Here is a 26790-nt window from a genome sequence, read left to right as displayed (position 1 = left end):
AATACTTCACATTAGGTGCATATTCATATTCCAATTCAGAGGGTGTAAAATTTTTACCTTTCTTTACTTGCACTATGTTCAAAGTATAAACTATTGTACTTATAGCTTCCCTCTAATATTTCTATGGCATGTTCTTCTCCATCATAAGTTTTCTAGCAAAGTCCATGATTGATCCATTTCTACTTTCAACTATTCCATTTTAAGGAGGGGTTCTAGGAGCTGGCATATGCCTTTTGATTCTTCTATCATTGTAGAATATATTGAATTCATTAGAGATCACTTCACCTCTATCAAATCTCAAGCATTTCATACTCTTTCATGTTTCCTTTTCAACTCTAGCCAAATACTACTTAAACAACTAAAATGCATCAATTTTTTTCTTTAAGAAACATCACAATCATTGATGAGCCTCTAAAAAGGCCATTATTTTGGGAACCTTTTGCCTTATTTTTAGGCAATTATCTTGCAAGAAACATTTAATGACTCTATGATTTAAGCAAAAGAACTTATGTTTTTATGAATATATTATCTATATGTTAAGAGATGAAGATTGAAGTATAGATTGTTCAAATATGTTGTTTTTTCTTGAATCTATGGATTTCTATGGTTTAATGAAGGAATATTACATGCTAATAAATATCTTCTCATCCATGCTATGTTTGGGTAGGTTTCTTCCTACAGCTGTAGGATTTTCAAGAGTGATAATTGAACATTATACCCTATCTAATATTGATGATGAAATGAATATACATGCATGTAGAAGTTTTTGCGTTTAATGTTTTGTATGTGTTTGTCATGAATGTAAAAGTCAACATTTCAACACTAAGTCAACGCCAACTAGATTGATGAATCATCACAACAAGAAGAATATTGTGTGATTTCTGTTATGGCAGCACACATACAGCTTCCTCAACCTACTATATTCTTGGAGGAATTAAAATGGAGTTAATGATATTTTTGTTGTGAACTTTATGATCTATAATTAATCCTCAATGATGGAGTGATTGTAGAAGTAGGAAGTTATTGTATCTTTCCTTTAAAAAATTTCCATTGTAACCTTGAAAGGAGATTTTTTCCTGGTTTTGACCAGAAGAAAGATAGAATAGATTGTTTTGTTCAGTAGTGTGTAATCTTGCTTTTAGATGTAACCTCTTATTATGAATGAATAGAATACAGAGCTCAAGTTTCCACCTTCATGTTTGATTAATTTTCTATTCACTCATACAAGGGGGCCCACTAGGTGAGTGAACTACTTTGTTAGAATAGATTTTATTTCTTTGTTCATTTTCTTTACAAAGTAGAAGTTTGTTGTTCCTATAGCCATTGTTAACAAAATCATTGAATTGTTCCTGCAGCATAGGTGTCATTTTCATTCCTAGCTTAGTTCTTTCAACATTCCTTTTCTGTTTTAGTTGTAATGACTTAAAGAGGAATTAGAGCATATACTTTGCAGCCACCCTCTCAAGCTTACACTCCCAAGTTGACAAATAAAATGAAGTCAGTATGTTGTTCTTAGGAAAATACATGATTTTGTTTAGTCATAGAGTCAATGTAGAAGGATGCCCAATCCTTTGTTACTAAGGTAATTAGCTAACCAACCATTTTTTGGTGTCGTTGCTAGGAAAGGTGTCAATCTAATTCAACCTTAAAGTCATTATACTAGATTAGATTTTTCATTATTTTTCATGCATAGAAGAAGAGACCCCTTTGAAATATTTCTTCCCTGTGATATTCAAGAAGACATTTTTCATCTAGAACCTGAAGAACCTTTTGAAAATCCATTCATTTCTACTCAAGAATGAATACCCTCATCCTCTAATGATTCCTTGCATCTAAATGATCTCTTTGCTAAACCTGAATACCAAGATAATCTAATTGCTCTTGTCATCTATCAAGCACCATTAATAGTACCTCCTCTAGGAATGGATCATCCTCAACCAACATTCCCTTTTCCTATTCCTCCTCAACAAGGTAACCAAAATTTGAAGAACATACATGTTGTTGCACTTCCTAAGTTTTATGGCTTTATCACTAAAGACCCTAAAACCTTTCTCTTTGAGTTTGAAATACTATGTAGAAGTTATGACTATACAACTAATGCCCAAAAATTGAAGTTGTTTCCTTCTACCCTCAAAGAAGCTACTCTAAGATGGTTCATGGGGTTGGGTGCCAATGTTGTAGCAGATTGGTCTACAATTAGCAATTTGATACTCACAAAGTATAAGGAATACTATAGAGGTCAAGATTTAAAAGGGGATGACATTTTCAAAATGTCTCAAAAGGATGATAAAACCTTGGAAGATTATGTTTACTAGCTCGTGTTTCATCTACAATGTAAAACACAACATCAATTGAATCAAGAATCCAAGAAACATCTTTTTCTAAGAGGTTTAAATGAAGGAAGCATTAAAGCACTAGACCTTATGGTAGGAGGGAATATCACTCAAAAGACTTGGACTAATATACTAAGTATATGCCTGAATCATTCCAGAGCCACTTTCAAGAAAGGTAGGGGACTTAGAGATCTACCAGATAAGTCCAATGGTAGTTTAGGAGTATCCAAGCTAGAATTATCTAATTTTCTATTAGACTTCAAACAAGACATCATTAATGATGTAGCCACTCAGGTAGACAGAATGCAAGCTCAAAGAAAAAAGATGAATTTGATGCCATGTTGACTAAATACTATCCACATTGTAGAGAAAAGAAAAAGAATTGTAGATGTAAGTTTGTTGCAAGTTTGGAGACACAACCAATGCCAATCAAGTTCAAAGCCATTGATGAAAATGGAAAGGTGTTTTATGTTGCTCAAAGAAGGCCATGGGCTCAAAAACAAGGTATTCCACAAGATCCTCTTCAAAGTTATAATAAGAACAATCAATGGAAAACTTTTCAAATTACTAGTTTTAGTAGAAATCAAGGTTCGCAACAACCTCAGCAAGGTTGGTAGCAACCTCAACAGGGTTGGTAACAAACTTAGCAAGGTTGGCAACAACCTTAGAATTGGGATACCCAAACTATTCAGCCAACTCTATTGCCACCAACTTAGCAGCAAGCTCTAATGCCTCCTCCTATAGCCATTAATACTCCTACCAAGTAGACCCAATTACCAATTCAACCTAATCCCAATCCAAACAATACTAAATAGCAGGCTCAACAGCAAAGTTATGCCATCTCATTGAATGATATTCACTTAAGGTTGGCCACCACTCTTCCTGCACCCCAAAAACCCATAATAACTAAAGTTGAGGATCCTCTAACTAAGCATACAAATGAGTCAAATCAGCATACCTCTCCCATAGCCAAAGAACCTCCATTTCCCCATAGGTTGATAGAACAAGGCTAGCCCATAGAGAACTATGCAATCATTGATTTTCTTAATTAGCTGAAACAAATGATATTAAAAAGACCATTGCTAGATGTTATTAAGGAAGTCCCTACCTATGCTAAAGCTATTAAGAAAGCATGCATTAAGCAGCCAAGAAGGAAGAAGAAAGATCATAAAACCATTCATGTCCTAGGATAGTTTTCTAACTTAATGCTAGAGAAATTAACTATACTCAAATACTCTGGCCCTCGGAGTCATGTAGTTATAGTCACCATTCATGGGATCCAAGTTTAAAATTCTTTGGTTGACCTAGGAGCATCTATTAATGTCATGACAAAGGATTTACTATCTTAGTTGCATATCATTGGCCTCATAGAGACCCCCACCATCCTACAACTTGCTAATAGCTCTACCATTAAACCAGATAGGATGATAGAAGATGTTATAGTCACCCTAAACTCCTAGGAATATCTAGTTGATTTTTTTGTTCTCTCCCCAAAGGATACTATGGGAGGATATCCTTTAATCTTAGGGAGACCATGGTTAGCCACTTTAGATGCTTATATAGCTTGTTGATCTAGGAAGATGACAATATCCAATGGTGTTCATACCAAGAACCTGACTTTATACTCCCCTACTCAATCATTGTTACCAGATGACCAAGTAATCTGGCTGGACTTGGGTGATGATGATCTAGAAGCCAATTCCATCCATTAGTTGATGATGATAGGTAGAGAATCATTTATATCTACCTAAGAAGAAGATTAAATAATTTCATCCATTATTCTAAATGAATATGGAATAGAATCTCCAATGTGTCCTCAAGTTGATGTATCTTAGAAACCATTGTACCATCTTTAAATTTAGTACATCATTCAGAAGCTTCACAACTTCTTCATTCATTATTACTTCATGAGCTAGATTCTTCTCCTTTTGCCCAATTATTCATGGCAGATAAGGTTATTAAAATGGAAATTGGTCTAGGCAAGGAGCTAAATGTAAAAAATGATTTATTATCCTCCCAACAAGAAATTATGTTACAGTTACTGCAAGAGAATCAAAGTGCATTTTCTTGGGACTATATGGACATGAAAAGATTGGATCCTATGCTCTACACTCAAAATATTTACATCAGCCCTAACTTCAAACCTATCTGACAGCCTCGGAGGAGATTTAACCCTATCTAAAAAGATATTGTTAAAAATGGATTGCAAAAATTATTAAGTGATGGTTTTATATACCCCATCTTAGATAGTCAATGGGTCTCACCCCTGGTCATAGTACCTAAAAAGGGAGGAAAATGGAAAGTTTTTGTAGATTATAGGGAGCTCAATTTAGCCACTAAGAAGGACCATTTCCCATTGCCATTTATAGACCAAGTCCTTAATAACCTAGCTTGTAAAAAGTATTTTTCTTTTCTGGATAGTTCCAGTGGTTACAATTAGATTCAAATAGCCCCAGAAGATCAAGAAAAAACAACCTTTAGCTACCCATGAGGAGCATTTTCCTACTTAGTCTTACCTTTTGGCTTGTGTAATGCCCTAGCCACATTTCAATGAGTTGTCATTAGATGATTTTACTATTTATGGTGCTACTTTTGAAGAAGCAAAAGCAAATTTAGAAATGGTACTTAAAAGATATCAAGACTATAACCTTTCCTTAAATAGTCAAAAATGTTTTATGATGATGGAGAAAGGGGAGGCCTAGGCCATTTCATTTCATCTAAAGGCATCCAAGTAGATCCAACAAAGATTCAAGTCATTAGTACCTTGCCTACAATAGAGAATCAGAAGGATATACACAATTTTTTGGGACATGTTGGATATTACAAAAGATTTATTAAAAACATCAGTTAACTTGTAGCACCTCTCTACAATCTGCTCAAAAAAGATTATGAATTTGTTTGGGACTTTGACTGTGTAGTATCCTTCCTATAGATTAAGGAAGTTCTTAGCACAACACTTGTTTTGAGAGGACCTAATTGGGGCCTACCTTTTCACATTCATACAAATGCCTCACACTATGTTATCAAGGTTGTGTTAGGACAGAAGGTGGACTCTGCTGAATATGTCATTTATTTCATTGGTAAGAATTTGCAAGGTGTAGAATTTAATTACACAATCACTAAAAAGGAATTACTTGCAGTCATCTATGCCCTCAATAAGTTCAAGCATTACATTACTAGATATGAGATATTTTCTCACACTGACCATTCTATTATAAAATATTTGGTGAACAAACCCGTAATTTTAGGAAGATTGGCATGATGGTTATTGCTCATGCAAGAATTTGACATCACTATAGTTGATAAACTTGGTAAGGCCAATGTGGTAGTCAATTTTCTCTCTTAGTTACATGTCCTTGATGATCTTGTAGCCATTAATGATATTTTTCTAGATGAGCACCTCTTTCTGTTGGCCGCACAAAACCCATGGTATTCAAATATTGCTAACTACCTCACCACAAGGAAAATGCCAATATACTTCTCTGCCCAAGCAAGGAAGTTACTAGCAGAGAAGAGCTTTAACTATTCATGGATTATTGGATTCATGTTCTATATTGGCCCTAATCAAGTCATGCATAGATGTCTAAGAGAAGATGAAACATATGATGTCTTGAAGGCTTGTCATGATGAACCCTGTAGAGGTCACTTTGCAGCCAAAAGAACAATCTTCAAAATCTTGACAACTAGGTATTATTGGCCAATCTTACACAAGGATGTAGCCAGCTATACAAACAAATGTGACAAGTTCCAACAAATGGGAACACACACTAAATAAGATGAAATGCCCCCTGCAACCTCAAATAGTTGTCACATCCTTTCCAAAATTGGAGATTTACTTTGTAGGACCCATCAAACCTACCTCCTAAGGAAAATCCTACATTCTAGTGTGTACTGACTACATAACAAAATGGGTAGAGACTAAACCCATGAAACACCAAAGGGATGTCAACATGAGAAAGTTTTTGTATGAATCCATCTTTACATGGTTTAGCATTCCAAGGCAATTGATATCTGATCAGTGGGCTCAATTTACATCAAATTTGATAACTACCCTTATGAAAGAGTATACTATCAGATGTGGTAAATCATCACCATATCATCCTTAGACTAATGGCCAAGTAGAAGTTACTAATAGGGAGCTCAAATCTATTCTCACCAAGACTGTAGCACTTCATAGGAAAGATTGGGCCACATGCCTTCCTGAAGCTCTCTGGGCTTATAGAACCACCTGGAAGTCCACAACAAGTTTTTTTCCCTTTGAACTTGTTTATGGTAAGTCAGCAGTCATGCCTATAGAATTTGAATATAAAACATTGAAGACTACCTTAAAGCTCAGGATAGAACTCAATATTTCCCAAAAAGACTGAATTTTGAGTATAAACGGTCTTAATGAATGGAGGAAATCTGCATTAAAAAATATTGAGCTCATTCAATACCAAAGAAAACAATGGTATGACAAGTTTATTAAATAGAAAGTGTTTTTTGTAGGAGATTGGACACTCCTTTATGACTCAAAGTACTAGCATAATCCAACAAAGTTCCAAACATGTTGGTTAGGACCCAATGAGATTGTTGTCATATTTCCAAATGTTGTAGTTAAGTTATCTACTATTGATCCTATTCATTTCAAACTACTTGTCAATGGGCATCATCTCAAACTTTATTACAAACTAGTTATCTATGAAGAGTTCCTATAGCAATTCCAGCACAATGAGGATATTGTCATTCTTGTAGCCACTGAGTCGAGTCTCCTACCCTAACTCCTGATGCTTCTTGACTTTGATCAAGGCATTCATAATAAACACTTTCTTTTTAAAAGTACCTTCTTCACATCTACTCCATTCCACCTTCTCTCTCTTCCATCTTACCATTCCATTCTATCACTCTATCAATTTTGGTGATATTTATAAAACACCTTTCCTATAGTAGTTGTCAAGTACCTCCTGCATAACTTTGCATGCATTTTACTCTATTTTATTCATTTTTTGTTGTGATTTGGTATTGTTTATAATTATTCACTCATGTCTATCCTAGCCTAGTGGGACCCATGCCTTCATTTAGTTAGGGGGAGGGAAATATTTAAAAAAAAATTTTAAAATTTCAAATCACATGTACCTTCAAAGTGCATTGAGATGACTAGAAATAATTGCATATTTAATAACACATGTTGGTGACATGTCCTTCTATGATTGTGTCATTATACAATTAAAGACATTAAAAGTAGTCCCTTAACTTTTAATGATGGTTTGCAATGTGTTCAGGTGACCAACTTGTACACAAGCAGAAATTATGAACCTAACTGCAAGAAGGATATTATGAGAAATGATGCATTAACCTCTCCAAGTACACACCATTTTTTTTAAGAACCAGGGCCAATGTTGTAAACCTTGATCTACTAAGCTTTGAAACATTAAGGTTTTTCTTCAATTCAGTTGTAACTAACCATGGGTGGAGGTATAAAGAGGAATGAGCCCATTGATAATTGATTTCTTTTCGGAGATGCAATCAGCTATGAAATTTTTAGAAGAAGAGGATGGTTGGATTATTGTCTTAGTTTAAATGGATTTGATGAAGAGGTAGCTCTTCAATTCATGACCATCTTAAGGGATGGTGTCATAGTAGTTAAAGGTCTCAAAATTGAGTTTTTAGAGGTAGTAATAACTGAGGTCACTGGGTTGCCCCAAGAAGATGAAAAATGGGAGACAAAGTTTGACCTAAAGACAACAAGGGAACAATTTAGTATATACCAAGACCCACCATTGGACATTGATAAGAAACAAGGTACTTCAAGGCTATCCTTTCTAATGGAGTTTATTCAACCTATTGCATTTATCATCTAGTATTTCATGTCTGAGGGATGCTATAAATACTTGCATGCCCTACACTTCAAAATGTTGGCTCACCTACAGCATGAGTATAGATAAGTAAACATTTCAAATTTTCTATTTAACATTATTAAGAAGCAAGCTTCTCTAGTGCAGTCAAGAAGGGATGAATCTATTTCTCACCAAGGGTTAATAAAATTAATTGTTGAAAGAGAATTAAATAAGCAAGCAATTGGGTTAGGGGAGGAGTTCTTGTAGCTAAAATAAGTAGAGCCTAGGTTGGTCGGCCATAGAGTCCAAGGTGTAGGATGAAGGGAAAGAATAGCCATGGGTTTTTGTAAAATTGTTCCCAGAGCTAAAAATGCTCTTGAAGCCTCTCCCTCTAGTATTAGACTAAGTAAGAAAAGGATTTACAAGGTTGAACCCTCCATTGTTAACAAAGAGAAAAGAAACAATATAGAAGTTTCTAGTTCTCCTAAAGCACCATCAGCTATTAAGAAAAGTTCTTCCATCGAGAAAGACAAAGGTAAAAATTTGACACCTGGTAGAATGGCTAGAAAAATAGGATGAGGAAAGTAACCTTAATAAACCCCTGTACTCTCAAGAGGAGGAAAATCTAGAAAAACCTCCTAAAGCACCTATGGTGGAAACACCTATAAGCAAGAGGAAACAAAAGACTCCTCCATGCTTGTCAACACCACCCACAAGGAAAAGTATGAGACTCTTTTAAAGTAGGGTTCTAGTAGCCTTTGTTCCCATAGTTACCCTTGAAATGTCTAAAAGTGAAAAGGAGTCCTCTTTGGAGGAAAAATTATAGCAAACTCAAGCCAGTGAAACTCATACCAAAACCCAAAATATACAACCAAAAACTAATTGTAGTGTTGATTATGTGCTTATCAATAATGATAAGGAATCTAGTGAGATTGAAATGTCTGAGGAATTTGAAGAAAACCATTCTATGTAAGATGTTAGTGAAAATTCTACTGAACTCCCTTCAGAAGATTATCTGGAATTTAGACCTGAAATTGTTAAAGAAGTATTAGAAAAACTAGATCAAGAAGGGTTAGATACATTTGCTGTAGCAGCCACAGAATCTAGTAAGGAAGAAAAGGAGGAAACAACTATTGTCATAATAAAAAGAGAGTGTTGCACACCGCAAAGTGTCAACACAACCCACCGTTTGGCACTTGAATGGATAGACCTCCTTAGTCATGAGTCATTGCCACCACTAGACCTATCTACACCTTTTTCTATAGGAATTAATTTTTTTCAACAACTATTATTGGAAATAGATCAATGGAAACTAGAGAAGGAAAAATTAAACCCTATTATTGATAAGCAGAATTGCTAGTTGAAATAAAGTTTAGATCAAAATGAAGTTCTAAAGAGAAGAATTGAGTAGATTACAAGATTCATTCCTAAATTAATGGAATGTAGGTTGCCATCACCTCTATATACTTTGTTTCTTAAAGAACAATTTGCAAATTATAAACTAACTAGGATTGTGGAAGGACTTAACCCATCTATCTCTACCCCACTTGGGTTTTATGATGCATTTCAATGTGTTCCTATGGCTTTGAAAAAATTTCTATCATGTGAATTATATCTTCACAATCTGACAATGTCTAATGACACTGAATGGAATCCAGTCATGTATGTAGGGGATGTGCAGTTGAGGGCAGCAATGTCATGGATACAAAATAAAATGAGCAAAGAACATCAAGTTGCACCCTATAGGGAGAATGAGATGACAACACCCTTGTTTACGAGATCATAAATTCAACAATCTAGATGAGCATATCTAGATTAGATCTTTATTTTAGGCAATCCGGTAGGACTGAGTAAGGTGAGTGCAATCAAAGAACATGCCTTTTTAGATTGGTAATGACACTCATCTCAGAATTTTGAGATAGCAGTCATTTCCTTAAGGCAATGATGGGTTAGAATGCCACCTGATCTAAAAATAAGAGAGCCCCACTCTCCAAAAAATTTGACTCTTGCTACAATTTAGATTCCTTGGTATATTGACTTGGGGAGAAATTAGTGTAAACATTGGTTATCATTAAGGTATTAGCCCCTAGTTCTCCTACAGTCACTACTAGTAGACAATGACAATAGAAAAGACCATGACATGACTTTTGAAGTTAGGCATTGGAAGAGGCTCAAGAAAAATTATGGTTACTATGATTATGTGAATAATGAGCCAAGTGAAAGGACACCTAGTGACTGGAGAGTACGAGCCTAGATTTGAAACTTCATGATTGGTAGAGACCAAAAATAGATAAATTGGGGGGAATGATGAGCCTCTAAAAGGCCATTGTTTTGGGAACCTTTTATCTTATTTTTAGGCAATTATTTAATGACTCTATGGTTTAAGCAAAAGAACTTATGTTTTTATGATTATATTATCTATATGTTAAGACATGAAGATTGAAGTATAGATTGTTTAGATATGTTATGTTTGCTTGAATCTATGGATTCCTATGGTTCAATGAAGGAATATTACATGTTGATAAATATCTTCTCATCCATGCTATGTTTGGGTAGGTTCTTACTGCAGCCATAGGATTTGCAAGAGTGATAATTTGAATATCATACCCTATCTAACATTGATGATAAAATAAATATGTATGCATGTAGAAGTTTTTGTGTTTAATTTTTTGTAGGTGTTTGTCATGTATGTCCAAGTTAGCATTTCAACACTAAGTCAACACTGACTAGATTGACAAATCATCGCAACAAGAAGAGTATGGTGTGATTTTTGCTATGGTAGCGCATGAATACAACTTCCTCAACCTATTATATTATTGGAGGAATTAAAAATCAGTTAATGATATTTTTGTTGTGAACTTTGTGATTTTTAATTAATCCTTGATGATGGAGTGATTATAGAATTAAGAAGTTGTTGTAGCTTTCCTTTAAATAATTTTTGTTGTAACCTTGAAAGGAGATTTTTTCCTAGTTTTGACTAGAAGAAAGATAGAATACATTATTCTATATAGTATTGTGTAATCTTACTTTCAGATGTAACCTCTTATTATGAATGAATAGAATACAGAGTTCAAGTTTCTACCTTTAGACTTGATCATTTTTCTATTCACTCATCCAAGGTCGCCCACTTGGTGAGTGAACTGCTTTGTTAGAATAGATTTTATTTCTTTGTTCTTTTTCTTTGCAAAGTAGAAATCTGATGTTCTTGCAGCCATTGATAATAGAATCATTGAACTATTACTATAGCATAGGTGCATAAGTAGATTTATTATTTGTAGCATTACCTTAAGCTTTAAGGCAGAATGTCGTTTCTATTCCTAGCTTAGTTCTTTCAGCATTCCTTTTCTGTTATAGTTGTAATGACATAAAGAGGAATAAAAGCATATACTTTGCAGCCACCCTCTCAAGCTTACACTCCCAAGTTGACAAATAAAATGAAGTCAATATGTTGTTTTTAGGAAAATACATGATTATGTTTAGTCATAGAGTCAATGTAAAAGGATGTTCAATCCTTTCTTACTAAGGTAATTACCTAACTAGCCAATCATCATCCTAGAATAGTCATCAAAAAATGGAATGAAAAATTTGTCTCCACAACATATTTGAACACCAATAGGTCCACAAAGGTTAGTATGAACTAGTTCCAAAATATCATTAGATGAATATGTCTTTCTCTTTAAACTAGACTTTGTCATTTTCCTTAATTGACATTATTTACACATGGCATTATTAGGTTTCTTCAATTTTGGCAAACCTCTTAATCTTTTCATGTTGCTAATGCTTGCCAAATTGTCAAAATTCACATGACATAACCTCTTATGTCATAACCATATATCTTCATATTGTGCAAACAAACATGTTTGATCACATAAATCCAGATAGAACAAGTTACCTTATGTTTGATCATCACTTCCAATTAGTTCACCACCAACATCAAATATCTTGGCCTTCTTGTGATGGAATTCAACCCTGTATCCTAATTTTTTCAACTGTGAAACACTCAACAAGTTATAATTAATTCCTTCAACCCAATAAATTGTTAAACTTGATCTTATCAATCAATTGTATTGATCCTTTATCTTTCACAAGACATATACAACTTCTTCATCATTACTTTCAGATTCATTATCAATTTCTTCTTCAACAATGTAACAAGATTTCTTATATTTGTCTTGATAGTCCTTGTTTCTCTTGTTGTCTCTATCATGTCTTATGCCTTTGTACTTGTTTTCCCTTCTTTCATCCTTGTCTTCTCTATCAAGACATCTTGCAGCAATATGACCAACTTTTTTACATGAAAAATGGATTATAGGAAATTTACCTTTGTACTTCCCTCTACCTCTTGGAAGTTTCTATCGATAATTTCTTCAAGCTCATCAAGATCATCATTAGAAACATCACTATCACCTTTCATACATTTTTCTTATCCTTTCTTGCTATGAACTAATTATGATCTAAAAATAGATTCAATAGTGGTAGGGATAAAATTATCAAAATTTGACATCTCAAAAGCAGTAAACCTACCAATCACACCTAGATTTAGATTATTACCAAGAGTACAACTCAATTCTTCTATTGTAGAAACCCTAATAAAATAAATAGGAAGTAGAGTTCTTAATACCTTTTTTATCATAATTTCATCATCAATGTTTCTATTTTTGCCTCTTATGGCATTTATAACTTCTTTTATTCTTCCACAATACTAGACTATATTTTCACTTTCTATCATTCTCATTTCATCAAACTTACCTTTCAAGATTTCTAATTTTTCCCTCAAGACATTTTTGTCTCCTCCATAGGTGGTCTACATTGTTTGTCCCATATTTCCTTGGTTGTCTTGCAATCTTTTATGTCATCAAACTCAATGTATCTTAGGGATGATGCAATCTCCAACATAGCTTGGTTGTGCTCTTTCTTGTCTTTCAATTTTTGAGCTATTAGAGGAAGAATTGTTATCTCCACATATGCATTTTCTAAAAATGTATTACACCATCTCCAATTCCTACTAGATGTAGCCTCATGAAACTTTTCCATGTAGGAAAGTTCTTTTTGTTCAACCTTTGCACCTCCTTTTTATACATCTTGATCTTTAGCTTCAAATACCTTCAAACTTTTCTCTACAAGCACCAATGCTCTGATACCAATTGTTAGAATATTTGGAATAAGTGAGAGGGGAGGTGAATTAGTTATCCAAAGTCCAAATGTACTAATTGAACAAACAAACACTTAAACTACTTCAGATCTAAACATCCATTAGCTCGGCCTCTATAGAATATTATGAATAACATCAACTAGTAGTCCAATGTCCTAATAATAATAATATACTTGTAGAATGTAATACATTAAAAGTAAATCATCACAAATAACATCCACACAAGTTTGACACTAGGATTTAACATAGAAACCCAATTTAGGAAAAAAAACCAGTAACATGTCACCAATCTTTTCACTCTTCTAAAGTGGGCTCTATTAGGAGCCAATATCGTTAAAGGTTACAAAAATCACTATTAAATTTGACCTTGTTAAAATATTTAATCACCTTCTCAGGAGTGGCCTTGTTAGAGGACTTTAGAACATTCCATTAGAATGCCACCTTGATTAAAAGATGTACATATGATAGTTATGTCAACCTTGATTAAAGGATTTCAATATTGATACAATGGTTAAAAAGTAAGAGTAGATTTTGATTTGACAAATACAACTCAATTTGTATATATAGATCATAGTTTGGCTCACATGTTGATCCACTGAGTGGCCTTCATTGTTATCTCAGTCTTTGATTTTCTTAGAAACCCTTCAAGAAATCACTCTTCACTTCTTCTCAATTCTTCTCAGCCTCTTGCTTAAGTTTGTCAATCAAACTCGACATAGCTTACGGTTGATGCAATCTCCAACATAGCTAGGTTGTGTTCTTGCTTCTCTTTCAATTGTTGAGCTATTAGAGGAAGAACTATTATCTCTACATATGCATTGTCTACAAAATGTATTACACCATCTCCAATTCCTTCTAGATGTGGCCTCATGAAACTCTTCCATGCAAGAAAGTTCTCTTTGTTCAACCTTGACACCTCCTTTTTGTACATCTTGATCTTTAGCTTCAAGTACCTTCAAAAAATTTCTCTAGAAGCACCAATGCTCTGATACCAATTGTTAGAATATTTATAATAACTGAGAGGGGCGAGGGGGTAAATCAATTATCCAAGGTCTAGGTGTACCAGTTGAACAAACAAATACTTAAACTATTTTAGATCTAAACATCCATTAGCTCAAACTGTATAGCAGATTATCAATAACATCAACTAGTAGTCCACTTTCCTAATAATAACAGACTTATAGAATGTAATACATTAATAGTAATGGCAGTAGGATTTTGTAATACCCCTAAATCGGTACATTGGCATTCTAAACCAATTTTGGTGCATCAATCTCACAACATCAATCTCTTGATCAATTAAGTCTTATTGTACTAGGCATTTCTAATTCTAATTGTCTCTACTTGACCTAAGTATCAAATATAGAAAATACCTACTCTATATTAATCATATACTTTATTTAATTCTTAAATATTGATTGAAAATAGTGTTGGTAAACAGATTGTTATTTCCAATGTAACTCTTACATGCCTAAACCTGTGAGAAACAATTTGATACCAACAGTTGGATAATCTATCATGAGATTGATAGATTTCCTCTGAATTGAAAGGTACAGCTCCCTTATCAATGATATTCAATGAATTTTTTTGTTCCTAAACTAATTGGGTACGTTCTTAACCCGAGAACGGAAGAGGAAAACCAAGCCATCCCTAGACAGAACTAACTCAGCCAGATTTTAACTCCTAAATCTAGCCAATGCTAAGAATCCACAACTCCTATGACTTCTTGATACCAGTAATGCAATATAGATAAAAATTATGTGAATGCAATGAAGAAATGAAGATTTAATATTCAGATTTATGCAATAGGAATACGTGCAAATACTCTGATCTACAACACATTCATTATTTGACGCAAGATGCAAGATAATGTCCAAAACTGAACACAACAATAGTCTGATTGAATATATTCAGAAAATAATACTCAAATTCTCTGATTTGAAGCAAAACTCTTCTTTGTTTTGAACACAACAAATACAATGCTCTGTTTTTTATTTGCCTGCAACTCTAGCCAAATCTATTACAGAAATCAATGCATGAAATGAAATGCATAAAATAAACTATTGTCTTCCCTCTACTCTAGCAATACCTACTCTTGCAGAAAAGAAGCCTCTCTCAATGGAAAAGGTTTTACAATAAATACATTTTTCAGCAACTGTTTGGTTTCTTCCAGTGACATTTCAGTTCTATAACTGATCTTGTCTCTTCGACTTCTCATATTTTTCCTTTTGAAAACTGATATGCTTATTAAATTTTAAAGTTAATAATGATAGATATTAACATATTTAAATTATATGTTAACAATTGACATTTAAATATGTTAACTCAATATCAAAATCTTTCCTTCATTGAGTGGATAGCAAAATAAATAGTTCTACCAAGTAAAAATGAGCCATTTTTCGTGGGGCATATCTTTTTATTCCATCGTTGGATTGAGTTCATTTTTGGATATGTTCTTCCAAACCTAGTTATCTTCATCCTGACTGGAGCAATCGGAAAAATAATCAATTAGTAAAAATATATGAATTTTTGAATTCTGCTCTATATGACTGCTACAAAATCAGAATTAATAAAATAAAATTTCCAGCCATTGTTCTTTCAATGCTCTATAATTCATGTCTTCAATTTGCAACAATGTTATCTTCAATGCTTACAATGTTAATTCTCTGCTAAAATTTGGGAGAGATTCTCTGGAATTCTTATAGCGAAAATCTGACTTTTGTCTTCTCCCTTGGTAGAAAATTGAACTTTGACTGCGAAAGTCGCAGTGGAAAATAAATTTTCCATTTCCATGTAGTGGGCACAATTTTGATGTAGATTGATTCACAAATTATTTTTCTGGAGTAATCTTGATGCTAGACCCCATATACCTTCATCTTGGATTGAGATTTGCCTTTTCTCTCCTTATGTGGAAAATTGGACTTTGCCTGTGCTAGAGATTCTGGATTCTGCAAAAGACAAGTGCTTATCCATTAGATTACAGAGTCTAAGCACAAAGAAGACCATGAAAGAATTGCTTGCCAGGAGGGCGGAGGGAAGTAAGGCAAAACCAAAACTAAGAAAGCAGGGAACACTAAGCTACACACACCAAAACTGTGGAAACACAAGCTTATTTACAAATACAGGTGAGGAGACCTCACCAAAAAAAAGAGCAAGTAGGAAGAAGCTCACACATGGCCATTAACCAGAAGGGAGAAGTATGAACCTCTTTGGAAAAGAAAATTATGCTCCAGCAAGTTAAACCAAAAACATTTCCCCTTGGCAACTTCATCATAATCAAAACTGAATCCAAAGGTACACTAAAAATATGTGGCCCAAAAATCCCTTCCAAACAACCATCTTTCATCATATATTTCTGATTCATCTGTGCCTTCCTGCACATTACTTCTTGCACCATTAATCATTTTTTGTGAGGAAGAAAGGTATAAAGATTTTGAATCTAGTATGGGAACACACTCACCTTCATCTCTTTCTACATCATTTCTAATAGAGATTCCAACATCCAAAACAATATTGAAAAATTCAGGATACTCAAACGATTTTGAAAATGATGTTCCATCATATGCACATTTATCACAATCGATTTGAATAGAACTTGTAGATTTCAAATCCAGGCTGAAATAAAATGATTCTTCATCACACATAGGATCAATCTGGATTGAAGTAACTTCATCCTTTCTAGTAGCTATCAAATCTAAAAACTCCCTATCCAAATTCAAAACTTCAATACTTGAATCGGTTGTAGAAGAAGACTTACATTTGGCAGGCACCAAGACTCGATTAGCTTCTATTTCATGGCAAATAAAAATATAATCTGGTTCTTTGTCCTCCCCATGATGTTGCAACACTTTGTTAGTCAAAGAGAATCTCTACTCAAACTTTGTTCTTGCAACCATTTCTTCAATCATATTTTTAGATTTTGTAAAATGATTATCAACACATGCTCTAGCCTTTTTGTCAACACAGATTTCTTCAAAAAAACTCAGAGTTGTATTATCTTTGAAATAAAATGATTCCAACATAGAATCATCATCAACTTGTGTAGGTTTAAAATCACTTTTACAAATATCTTCTTCAAACTTAAAAGTCTCATATTCCACTTGCTTACAAACCAAAGGATGATTTTCAAAAGAAACTTTATGTAAAAGATGATCATCATTTTCATCAAATATGAAACTTGTAACCTCAGGAACAAAAGAAACCATAGAAAAATCCTCATTTTCTATTTCACTTACCATTTCCCATTCGCTATCAAGAGTGTCTTTGCCCATTGAAATTTGTGCCTTTGGAAGTTGGGGTATTTCTTGTTCTCCAAGAACTGAACAATTAACTGACATTGGTTCTTGATTTACTAGTTTTTCTTCAAGCACTTTTGCTAAAACATAACTCCCCTTTCTTTGATCTTGGACATTAAAGCACTGCTATTATACACACCTTAACAATAGAGTGGATTGATGATCTTCGGAGAGACTTAATCTCTTCTTTTCAGCTTCAGCAATGGTTTGTTTAAATGCAGTCCAAAGAAATTGTAAATTGAAATCACTTTCAGCTTCTATCTCTTTGAATGTGGGTTTTCTTCTGGTTTTCTTTCTTGGTTGAACCTCTTGTTCGCTTAGGACCGAAAAATTATAGGAGATGTGATGGTGCGGAACTTCTGCAATCTCATCATTATCTACCTTCAATTCTTTTCTTAGTTGCAACACCCTTTCTCTACAATGCTGCAATAACTTTGATTTTATTTCCAACTCCTTTAATTTGTGATAGCTGGCACAAACACTTTTCCATAAAAGGACTGGTGCATGATCTTCTTCAATGCTCAAATTCATTTTTGTTCCATGGGTAATGCTTTCTCTAAAAGCATCAAAAATATCACGCAAGACTAGATCTTGAGTTTGATGAAGTTCAATCAAAGAAGGATCTGGCCTTCTTCCTTTCACAACTTTAATGGGCATGGTCTTTTAATAACAGAGTCGCCAATCTCCTGCAAGTAGAGATAATAATAATTCTGAAAATGAAAGCACTGGACTCTTCAACCAGAAATGATGAGAATCAAAATAGAGTTGCCAATCTCAAGTAGAGATAATTTAATAAATTGAGGAAGTAAAACTTCAGCACTAATCTTCTTTTCCGCTTCCCTAGCAAAGTCGCCAAAAATCTGTTGGTAAATAGATTGTTCTTTCCAATGTAACTCTTACATCCCCGAACTTGTGAGAAACAATTTGATACCAACAGTTGGATAATCTATCATGAGATTGATAGATTTTCTCTGAATTGAAAGGTACAGCTCCCTTATCAATGATATTCAATGAATTTGTTTGTTCCTAAACTAATTGGGTACGTTCTTAACCCGAGAACGGAAGAGGAAAACCAAGCCAGCCCTAGACAAAACTAACTCGGGCAGATTTTAACTCATAAATCTAGCCAATGCCAAGAATTCACAACTCCTATGACTTCTTGATATCGGTAATGCAATATAGATGAAAATTATGTGAATGCAATGAAGAAATGAAGATTTAATATTCAGATTTATGCAATAGGAATACGTGCAGATACTCTAATTTACAACACATTCTTTATTTGACGCAAGATGCAAGATAATGTCCAAAACTGAACACAACAATACTCTAATTGAATATATTCAGAAAATAATACTCAAATTCTCTGATTTGAAGCAAAACTCTTTTGTGTTTTGAACACAACAAATACAATGCTCTAATTTTTATTTGCCTGCAACTCTAGCCAAATCTATTATAGAAATCAATGCATGAAATGAAATGCATAAAATAAACTACTATCTTCCCTCTACTCTAGCAATACCTACTCTTGCAGAAAAGAAGCCTCTCTCAATGGAAAAGGTTTTACAATAAATACATTTTCCAGCAACTGTTTGGTTTCTTCCAGTGACTTTTCAGTTTTGTAACTGATCTTGTCTCTTCGACTTCTCATATTTTTCCTTTTGAAAACTGATATGCTTATTAACTTTTAAAGTTAATAATCATAGATATTAACATATTTAAATTATATGTTAACAATTGACATTTAAATATGTTAAATCAATATCAAAATCTTTCCTTCATTGAGTGGATAGCAAAATAAATAGTTCTGCCAGGTAAAAATGAGCCATTTTTTGTGGGGCATATCTTTTTATTCCACTGTTGGATTGAGCTCATTTTTGGATATGTTCTTCCAAACCTAGTTATCTTCATCCTGACCGAAGCGATCGAAAAAATAATCAATGAGTAAAAATATATGAATTTCTGAATTCTGCTCTATATGATTGCTACAAAATTAGAATTAATAAAATAAAATTTCCAGCCATTGTTCTTTCAATGCTCTATAATCCATGTCTTCAATATGCAACAATGTTATCTTCAATGCTTACAATGTTAATTCTCTACCCAAATTTGGGAGAGATTCTCTGGAATTCTTATAGCGAAAATTTGACTTTTGTCTTCTCCCTTGGTAGAAAATTGAACTTTGACTGCGAAAGTCGTAGTGGAAAATGAATTTTCCATTTCCATGTAGTGGGCACAATTTTGATGTAGATTGATTCACAAATTATTTTTCTGGAGTAATCTTGATGCTAGACCCCATATACCTTCATCTTGGATTGAGATTTGCCTTTCTCTCCTTATGTGGAAAATTGGACTTTGCCTGTGAAAGTCGTAGTGGAAAATAAATTTTTCGCTATGCATTTTTCTTTTTGCTGGAAAATGAAATATTTGCTTCTCCAATGGAAAATTAGAAAATGACTACGAAAAGCGAAGTAGAAAATGAGTTTTCCATTACACATTTTTTCTTTGGTGAAAAATGAAAAATTTGCTTCTCCAATGGAAAATCTGAAAATGACTGCAGAAGTCGCAGTGGAAAATGAGTTTTCCACTACACTTCATTTTTCCTTTGGTGGAAAATCTCAAGTTGACTTCTCCATTGCGGAAAATTAGAAAAGTGCTTCTCCATGGTGGAAAATTAGAAAAGTGCTACGAAAGTCGCAGTAAAAAATGAGTTTTCCACTACACTTCATTTTTCCTTTGGTGGAAAATCCCAAGTTGACTTCTCCATTGCGAAAAATTAGAAAAGTGCTTCTCCATGGTAGAAAATTAGAAAAGTGCTACGAAAGTCGCAATAGAAAATGATTTTTCCACTACAGTTCATTTTTCCTTTGGTGGAAAATCCCAAGTTGACTTCTCCATTGTGATAAATTAGAAAAGTGTTTCTCCATGGTGCAAAAATGAACTTTGGCTTCTATTTGCTTCCACATTTGTATATTTGGACCCAGAAATAATTCAATTCTTCATAGAAACTTTGTTAAGCATACTAAGAACAATTTTTGGGAAATTTTTTATGGGAGGCAACTTTAAAAGTTTTTTTTAAAATGGTGTACTAAAAGTGCACCTACAAATAGATAAATTAACCTTCTAACTGTATTAATTTAATTATAAGTCCTAACATTTTAATTAAATTAATTTCCACCCCCTTTAGCTAATACACATGAAAAAATAATTAAATATATTGATTTAATTAAATATACACATCACAATTATTGAAACTGATTATTTAATTAATTAGAATATTAGATTATGATGTCATATTTGAATGGATCAATATTCTTTCCTAATTCATGATGATGAGTCTCAAGGTAAACTTTAAGAAACCCCACTCTAGAAAAAGATATAAATTATTGGTAAATCTTTTATTATTTTGAAAAGCCAAATTATTTTTATCGACAAATCTCTCAATTTTTTTTATTTTAAGTATTATTTACATTGGCAATTATTTTGGAATCATAATTTTTTACTAGAAAATATTGACAAATCTCAATAATAATAGGAAGTTTGCTAATTGTCATGGAATATTACAAATCAAAAGTGAAAATGTTTTATCTCATGAAAATTATGAGGATAATTACACTATATTTTAAATCAATAGTGAAAACTAAATATTGGTAATATATACCTAAAGTAACTAATAATTATTGGTGAATTAATTTTAATTTCTTCAATAATATATAATGTTTAGGTGAATCAAATCTAATCATGTATCAAATATTTTGGTGAATCTTTGAGTTTCAATTTTTTAATAAAATAAATTATTGAGTCATTTAAAATATTTTAGAACTAAATTTAATAAAAATGTGGAAATTTAGATTGCATTAAATCTTAAATTATTAACCAAATTACTAGCAAAAAAATTTAAAATTAGCAAAATTATAAATATTCAACACTAAAAAACACCCTAAATTCATCTCATATGAAAATGGAATTAAATATATTGATTTAATAAAACATCCTCATCATAATTGTTGAAACATAGATTAATCTTATATTTTCATTCATTCAAATCATTCGTACTAGTTTGGTCTAGTTACTGAACTCTCAATTCTAAGAGCATATAGTAAAACCTTGTCTAGTTAGAAGGCAATAGATAGCCTTGTGCACACATGCCAGATGAACAATCACATGTTCATTATGAGATTTTATTAACAAAAAATGATCATGTTGAAGTGTGTGGTTGAATTAGAGGCCCATATTTAACAGTCACATTTTTTGTGCCCACCATGGGGAAGAAAAATCAAATTTTTGGCCTCATTTATCTTCATTTTTGACATTCTAGATTCTATTTTGTACAATACAACAAAATCTCGAGTGCAAAGAACGTTTATCATTCAAGAAATCTAAAAGTTCATGTCATTCTTTGTACTTGTGTGCAATTCATATGCTCACATGGTGAGAGAATTCTCTCGTACGACACAAAACACTTCCTTGTGTCGCCTGGTACAAAGTCTCACACGAGACTTGACAATAAAAGATCCAAAAGTTTAGATTTTTAGCAATTTTTTTTAATAATTTTGTTCTAACCTTTGTTTTTGAAGAAATTATTTTATGATTTCTAATTTCTAAAATAGCTTAAAATTGGTTTGCAGGATGATTATCAAAGATACCTTGAAATGAAAATACAAACTTTACTAATGGTTTAGTTATAGGATGCTTGTCAAAGAATCGATTGTCAAAGAATAATTCAAACCCACTTAAACAATGTATCTTTTTAAATGATTTTTAATTCACACAGTTTAATAGGACTTGTGAACTTTGTAGGGCTCTAAATAAAGGAATAGGGGATTATGCTCTTTGCTACTTGGAAGTGATGCTCAAGAGTAAATCAGAAACCTAGACACCTTTGGAAGATGCTACTCGAGGGAGGAAAGAAAGGTAGTGGTTCTCCCAAACAAATATTTTAATTAACGAAAAATTCTCTTTTCATTTTGAGAAAATCAAAACCCTAGAATAATACAAGTTGGGATTGACAAGCTAGCTTGGTGATGAATGTGTTCTGCATATTTGGGTAAGGTGAAAAGGTAGAGGAGTGTGCTCTTTTCCCTTTGGAAAAATCAAAAACTTGGATCCTTGAATCTGAACCAAATCTAAGTCAACCTTTAGAGGGCTTTTTAGAGAAATCCAACCTCTGAGAATGACCTAAGTGAGCATGCACCTAATGTCATTGATTCCACCTCACTATAATAAAGAATCTATGTAGAGTCAAAAACTCCAAAGCCATGTTAATTTCTTTCTCTTGATTTTGATATCGCATATTAAGAGGAGACTCTGTCTATTGCACTGGGCAGTGTCACCTCCATTTATTGCTAGTTAGATGTGTGCAATTTTAGGTGTTAGTGTGGGCTATTGGCCTTAACCTCATTCATAAGGCCACCGAGCATTAATGTGAATGAAAGCCTATTAAAAACTTTCTAGTCAAGTGCTATCTGGTTCACCTCTGAAAGGTGGCATAATGTTTGTGTAAGGAGGGGAAAGAATATCTCCTATAGATCCTCACCATAGGCATGTACATAGATGTTGGAAGGTGGTATATGACATTGGCCCCTGCCTCAAGGGTAACCTTTGAGCATATATGTTGTTGAATCTTTAGAATATACAAAAAATATGGGCGCCCTCTAGTAGGGTGACACAGCTGTGTGAGGTGAACACATGCACAAAAGTTGTAAGACAAAGATTTTTTTGCCTCTACCATTTTCAGTTATAAGGATAAAGAGCATATTTTTTGAATCTGTAATTGTCCAAACTGTCCAAGAAAAAGGTCAAGAATCCCCCATCCTTCTGAGTAGCTTTGTCCTAGGTTGGATTGTTTATGACTACTGCTTGTGTCCCCCCTTGTCTTTTTTTACAAACAAGTCTAAAAACCAACTGCCTACTTGCCAAATCAATCCCAAAATAATGTAAATCTGAAAATAATATCCAAATCTAACCGAATACTACAAACACTATCTGCAATCTATCCAAAACCTATCATAACTTATCAAAGTCTTTTCAAAACTAGCCTAAAGTTGTCAATCTATCCTTTACTCGCTTGATTATAAAATTTTGTGTGAGTGAGGACTTTTAGGTTTGTCAGTCTTCATTTCCTCGCACTGTACTCTATACTTCCTCACATGGGAGTCAGAGATTTCTCACACGAGCTCAAGTACCAAAACACTGCCAAACTTATTAAAATTTGGTTAGACTTGGTATCTCTCACTTCCTCATGTGGTTTAGTACACAACTTTGCATGAGAAAATAACTTGGGAATTTTTGTTCCCTTTTATTGCCTCAGTCTGTATACTTCCTCACATGGATCTACCACAATCCTCGCACAATAATTTGTCCTCACACTATCCAAAGTTGCTCAAATTGGTATTGTTAGAGTTACTTACTCACCTGATTTAAGTCATTTACTCGCATCAAATTCATTTCCTTGTGTGAGCCTATCAGAATTTGTCCAAAATAGTGAACTATTTTCAGCTTCCTTGTCAAAACTTGGTCCAAATCTAGTCTTTCTCGAAGTACACTAAGTCATTCATTTATTTGCAATAGTTTAAAATAGACAACTTTCTTGGTCAATCACTTGTGATTCGTATATGAATTAGTCTTGTTACTCTATTTTTCTCTATGTTCTATTGTGTTGATATCCATTGTGTCATGATAGTCAATCTTTCAGTTGTTCTAGCCATTTCTTTGATTACCTATACCCTTGTATACATCACACTAACTTACTTACTTTGAGACAATGTTCTAAGTGTTGTCCTTGTTTAAATTTTGTCACAAGTCATTGTCTATGACTGTTCCAACTAGTAGTAGAAACATGTTTCCTCCCCATTGACCTAGATGAGGTAGAGATAGAGGTAGGAATTGTGATAGAGGTCATTCCTAGTTATATATATAGTTTGAGTATAGTGAAGGATCCTCATGATCTCCTTCACCTATTGGTCCACCTAGCACTCAAAGAATCTTTTCCATAAAATTACAACAAGTTAGGATTCCATTGTTTCAAGAAGACCCAAACATTGACAAGATAACTACATCTTTAAACATAACAATTGAACTTCTATTCAAAAATCCTATATAACCTAAACAAACTAAAAACTTCTACACCCCTAGAATGACAAATCAAGATCAAGAAATGGGTGAAAATAGTAGGAGAGAAAATAGAGAGAAATTCCAAAGAACCAATAGGTTTAAGGATCCTTACACCTACATAAATGATAATGAATTGCTGAAGAAATACCCCCAGAAGACATAGAGAAATGTTGTAAAGACACAAACTTCCAAAAAATGATGGAAATCTTGCTCAATGATGAGAAAGAGAAATATTTCTTCAAACTTGCTCAAGAAGAAGAAAAACTACCTCAAAACTAGAATGTTGAAATAATTGTCATACAAGAAGAGGAATCTAAAACGTCCAAGTTACAAAAAAAACTCCAAGAAATGCAAGATAAATTGGCCCAAATGCTAAAATACAAAGATAAACTAGCTAAACAATACACACTAGACACTATTTATCCATATCCTTTTGACAAGGATATGTACATGCCTCTTTTTCCTAGAGGATTTGAACTGCCAAAATACAAAAAGTACTTAGGAACATTTGATCCCCAAGATCACTTGAGGTAGTTTGGTTCTTTGTCTATGAAGTTCATACACAATCAAACATATCTCATGTGCTTGTTCCCCCGAAGTCTGGGTGGACAAGCTATGGAGTGGTTTTCATGGTTACCTACTAGAATTCAGACTTTTGATGAGAATGCTAATATGTTCATACAGTAGTACTCACACAATATCCAACATCTAGTTAACATAATAGATTTTTATGACCTTAAATAGAGAGTTGGATAACCCTTCCTAACGTTCATCCACAGATAGAGACAATTGTACACCAAATACTCAAGTAAGATACTTGGGACTGAAAAACTTGATATCTTCATGGATAATCTCTTACTATATTTTGGATACCAAATACAGCTTCAAGGTCCACATACCTTCAAAGACATGATTACACAAGGTATTCACATAGAGGATTTCATGGTAAAGAAAGGCTAATTAATCCTTCAAAAAGACATCAAACAAGTCTACCTCTAGCAAAGGAAAGTCCAATAATAAAAATTGAGAGGTAGTTCATGATGGAGTGGTGGACAATATCACTCGCAAACATTCTAATGAATCTTTTAATCTCATAGATAGCATGCATGCAACTAAAACCTTTGAATAAGCTATTGTAACCAATAAGACATTTGGAAAAAAGAAAAAAAAAATCATCTTGGGTTTATCGACCCAAATGTGAATACACACCTCTAAGTGAACCTCTTGAAGACTTCAAAATCATATTATTACTCTACTTGATAATTCTTGACCTTATGATCCACAACAATGACCTATATGGTGGAAGGAGAATGCTATTGTGAATACCATCAAAAAAAGGGTCATAAAATATACAATTGTATTAATATGAGACATAAGGTTCAAGACCTCATTGATGATGGTGAAATAGTTGTAGGTGGACATAACAAAAATTTAGATCATAAAGCTTTTAAGGAATTATTTCCTTCATTTGACAAGGGAGAAAGTTCTAAATAGAAAAATAATAACAAGGTCAACTATACATATACCAATGATGATAATGTAATCAACATGGTTGAACCTTTGGACTTTGAACATTTTGATGTAATCACAATTGAAGGGGAAAATGACAATACAAACCTCAAGACTCCATTTGTTCTAAGAGGTTCCATATCTCTTACATTTGATTGAGAACGAGAGATTATTTTAGTGGTGAATCTTCACCATTTGGTGATCCTATCTCATCGGTCGATCGTCATTTGGCAAATAGAGCATGTAACATTGATCACATTTTGGATACGATTATTTTTTTTAAAATTCCATCCTTTGCATGTTTTTTTCTTTTTGGACAACATTCTTTCTCCATTAGTATAACCAATTAATTTTACCTTGGGTTGGGCATCGTCTACCATATTCCCAATGTGTTTTGACCACTAGCCCCATTTAGCCAACTATTTTATATTTTGGGCTTACATAGGAAGATATATCTCACCTACATTTGATATTCCTACTTGTTAATCACGCATAATTTGCCAACCTAGTTGGGTAGTATATATACATCCAAAAGATACTATCGTTCTACATCATTTGCTCTTTTTTGGTTT

Source organism: Cupressus sempervirens, chromosome 10 (genome assembly GCF_028749045.1).
Source record: "Cupressus sempervirens isolate cs-2001-9-10 chromosome 10, ASM2874904v1, whole genome shotgun sequence".
In the NCBI taxonomy this organism is placed as follows: Eukaryota; Viridiplantae; Streptophyta; class Pinopsida; order Cupressales; family Cupressaceae; genus Cupressus; species Cupressus sempervirens.
The sequence above is the reverse complement of the archived record's forward strand: the minus strand, read 5'-3'. Positions refer to the sequence as shown.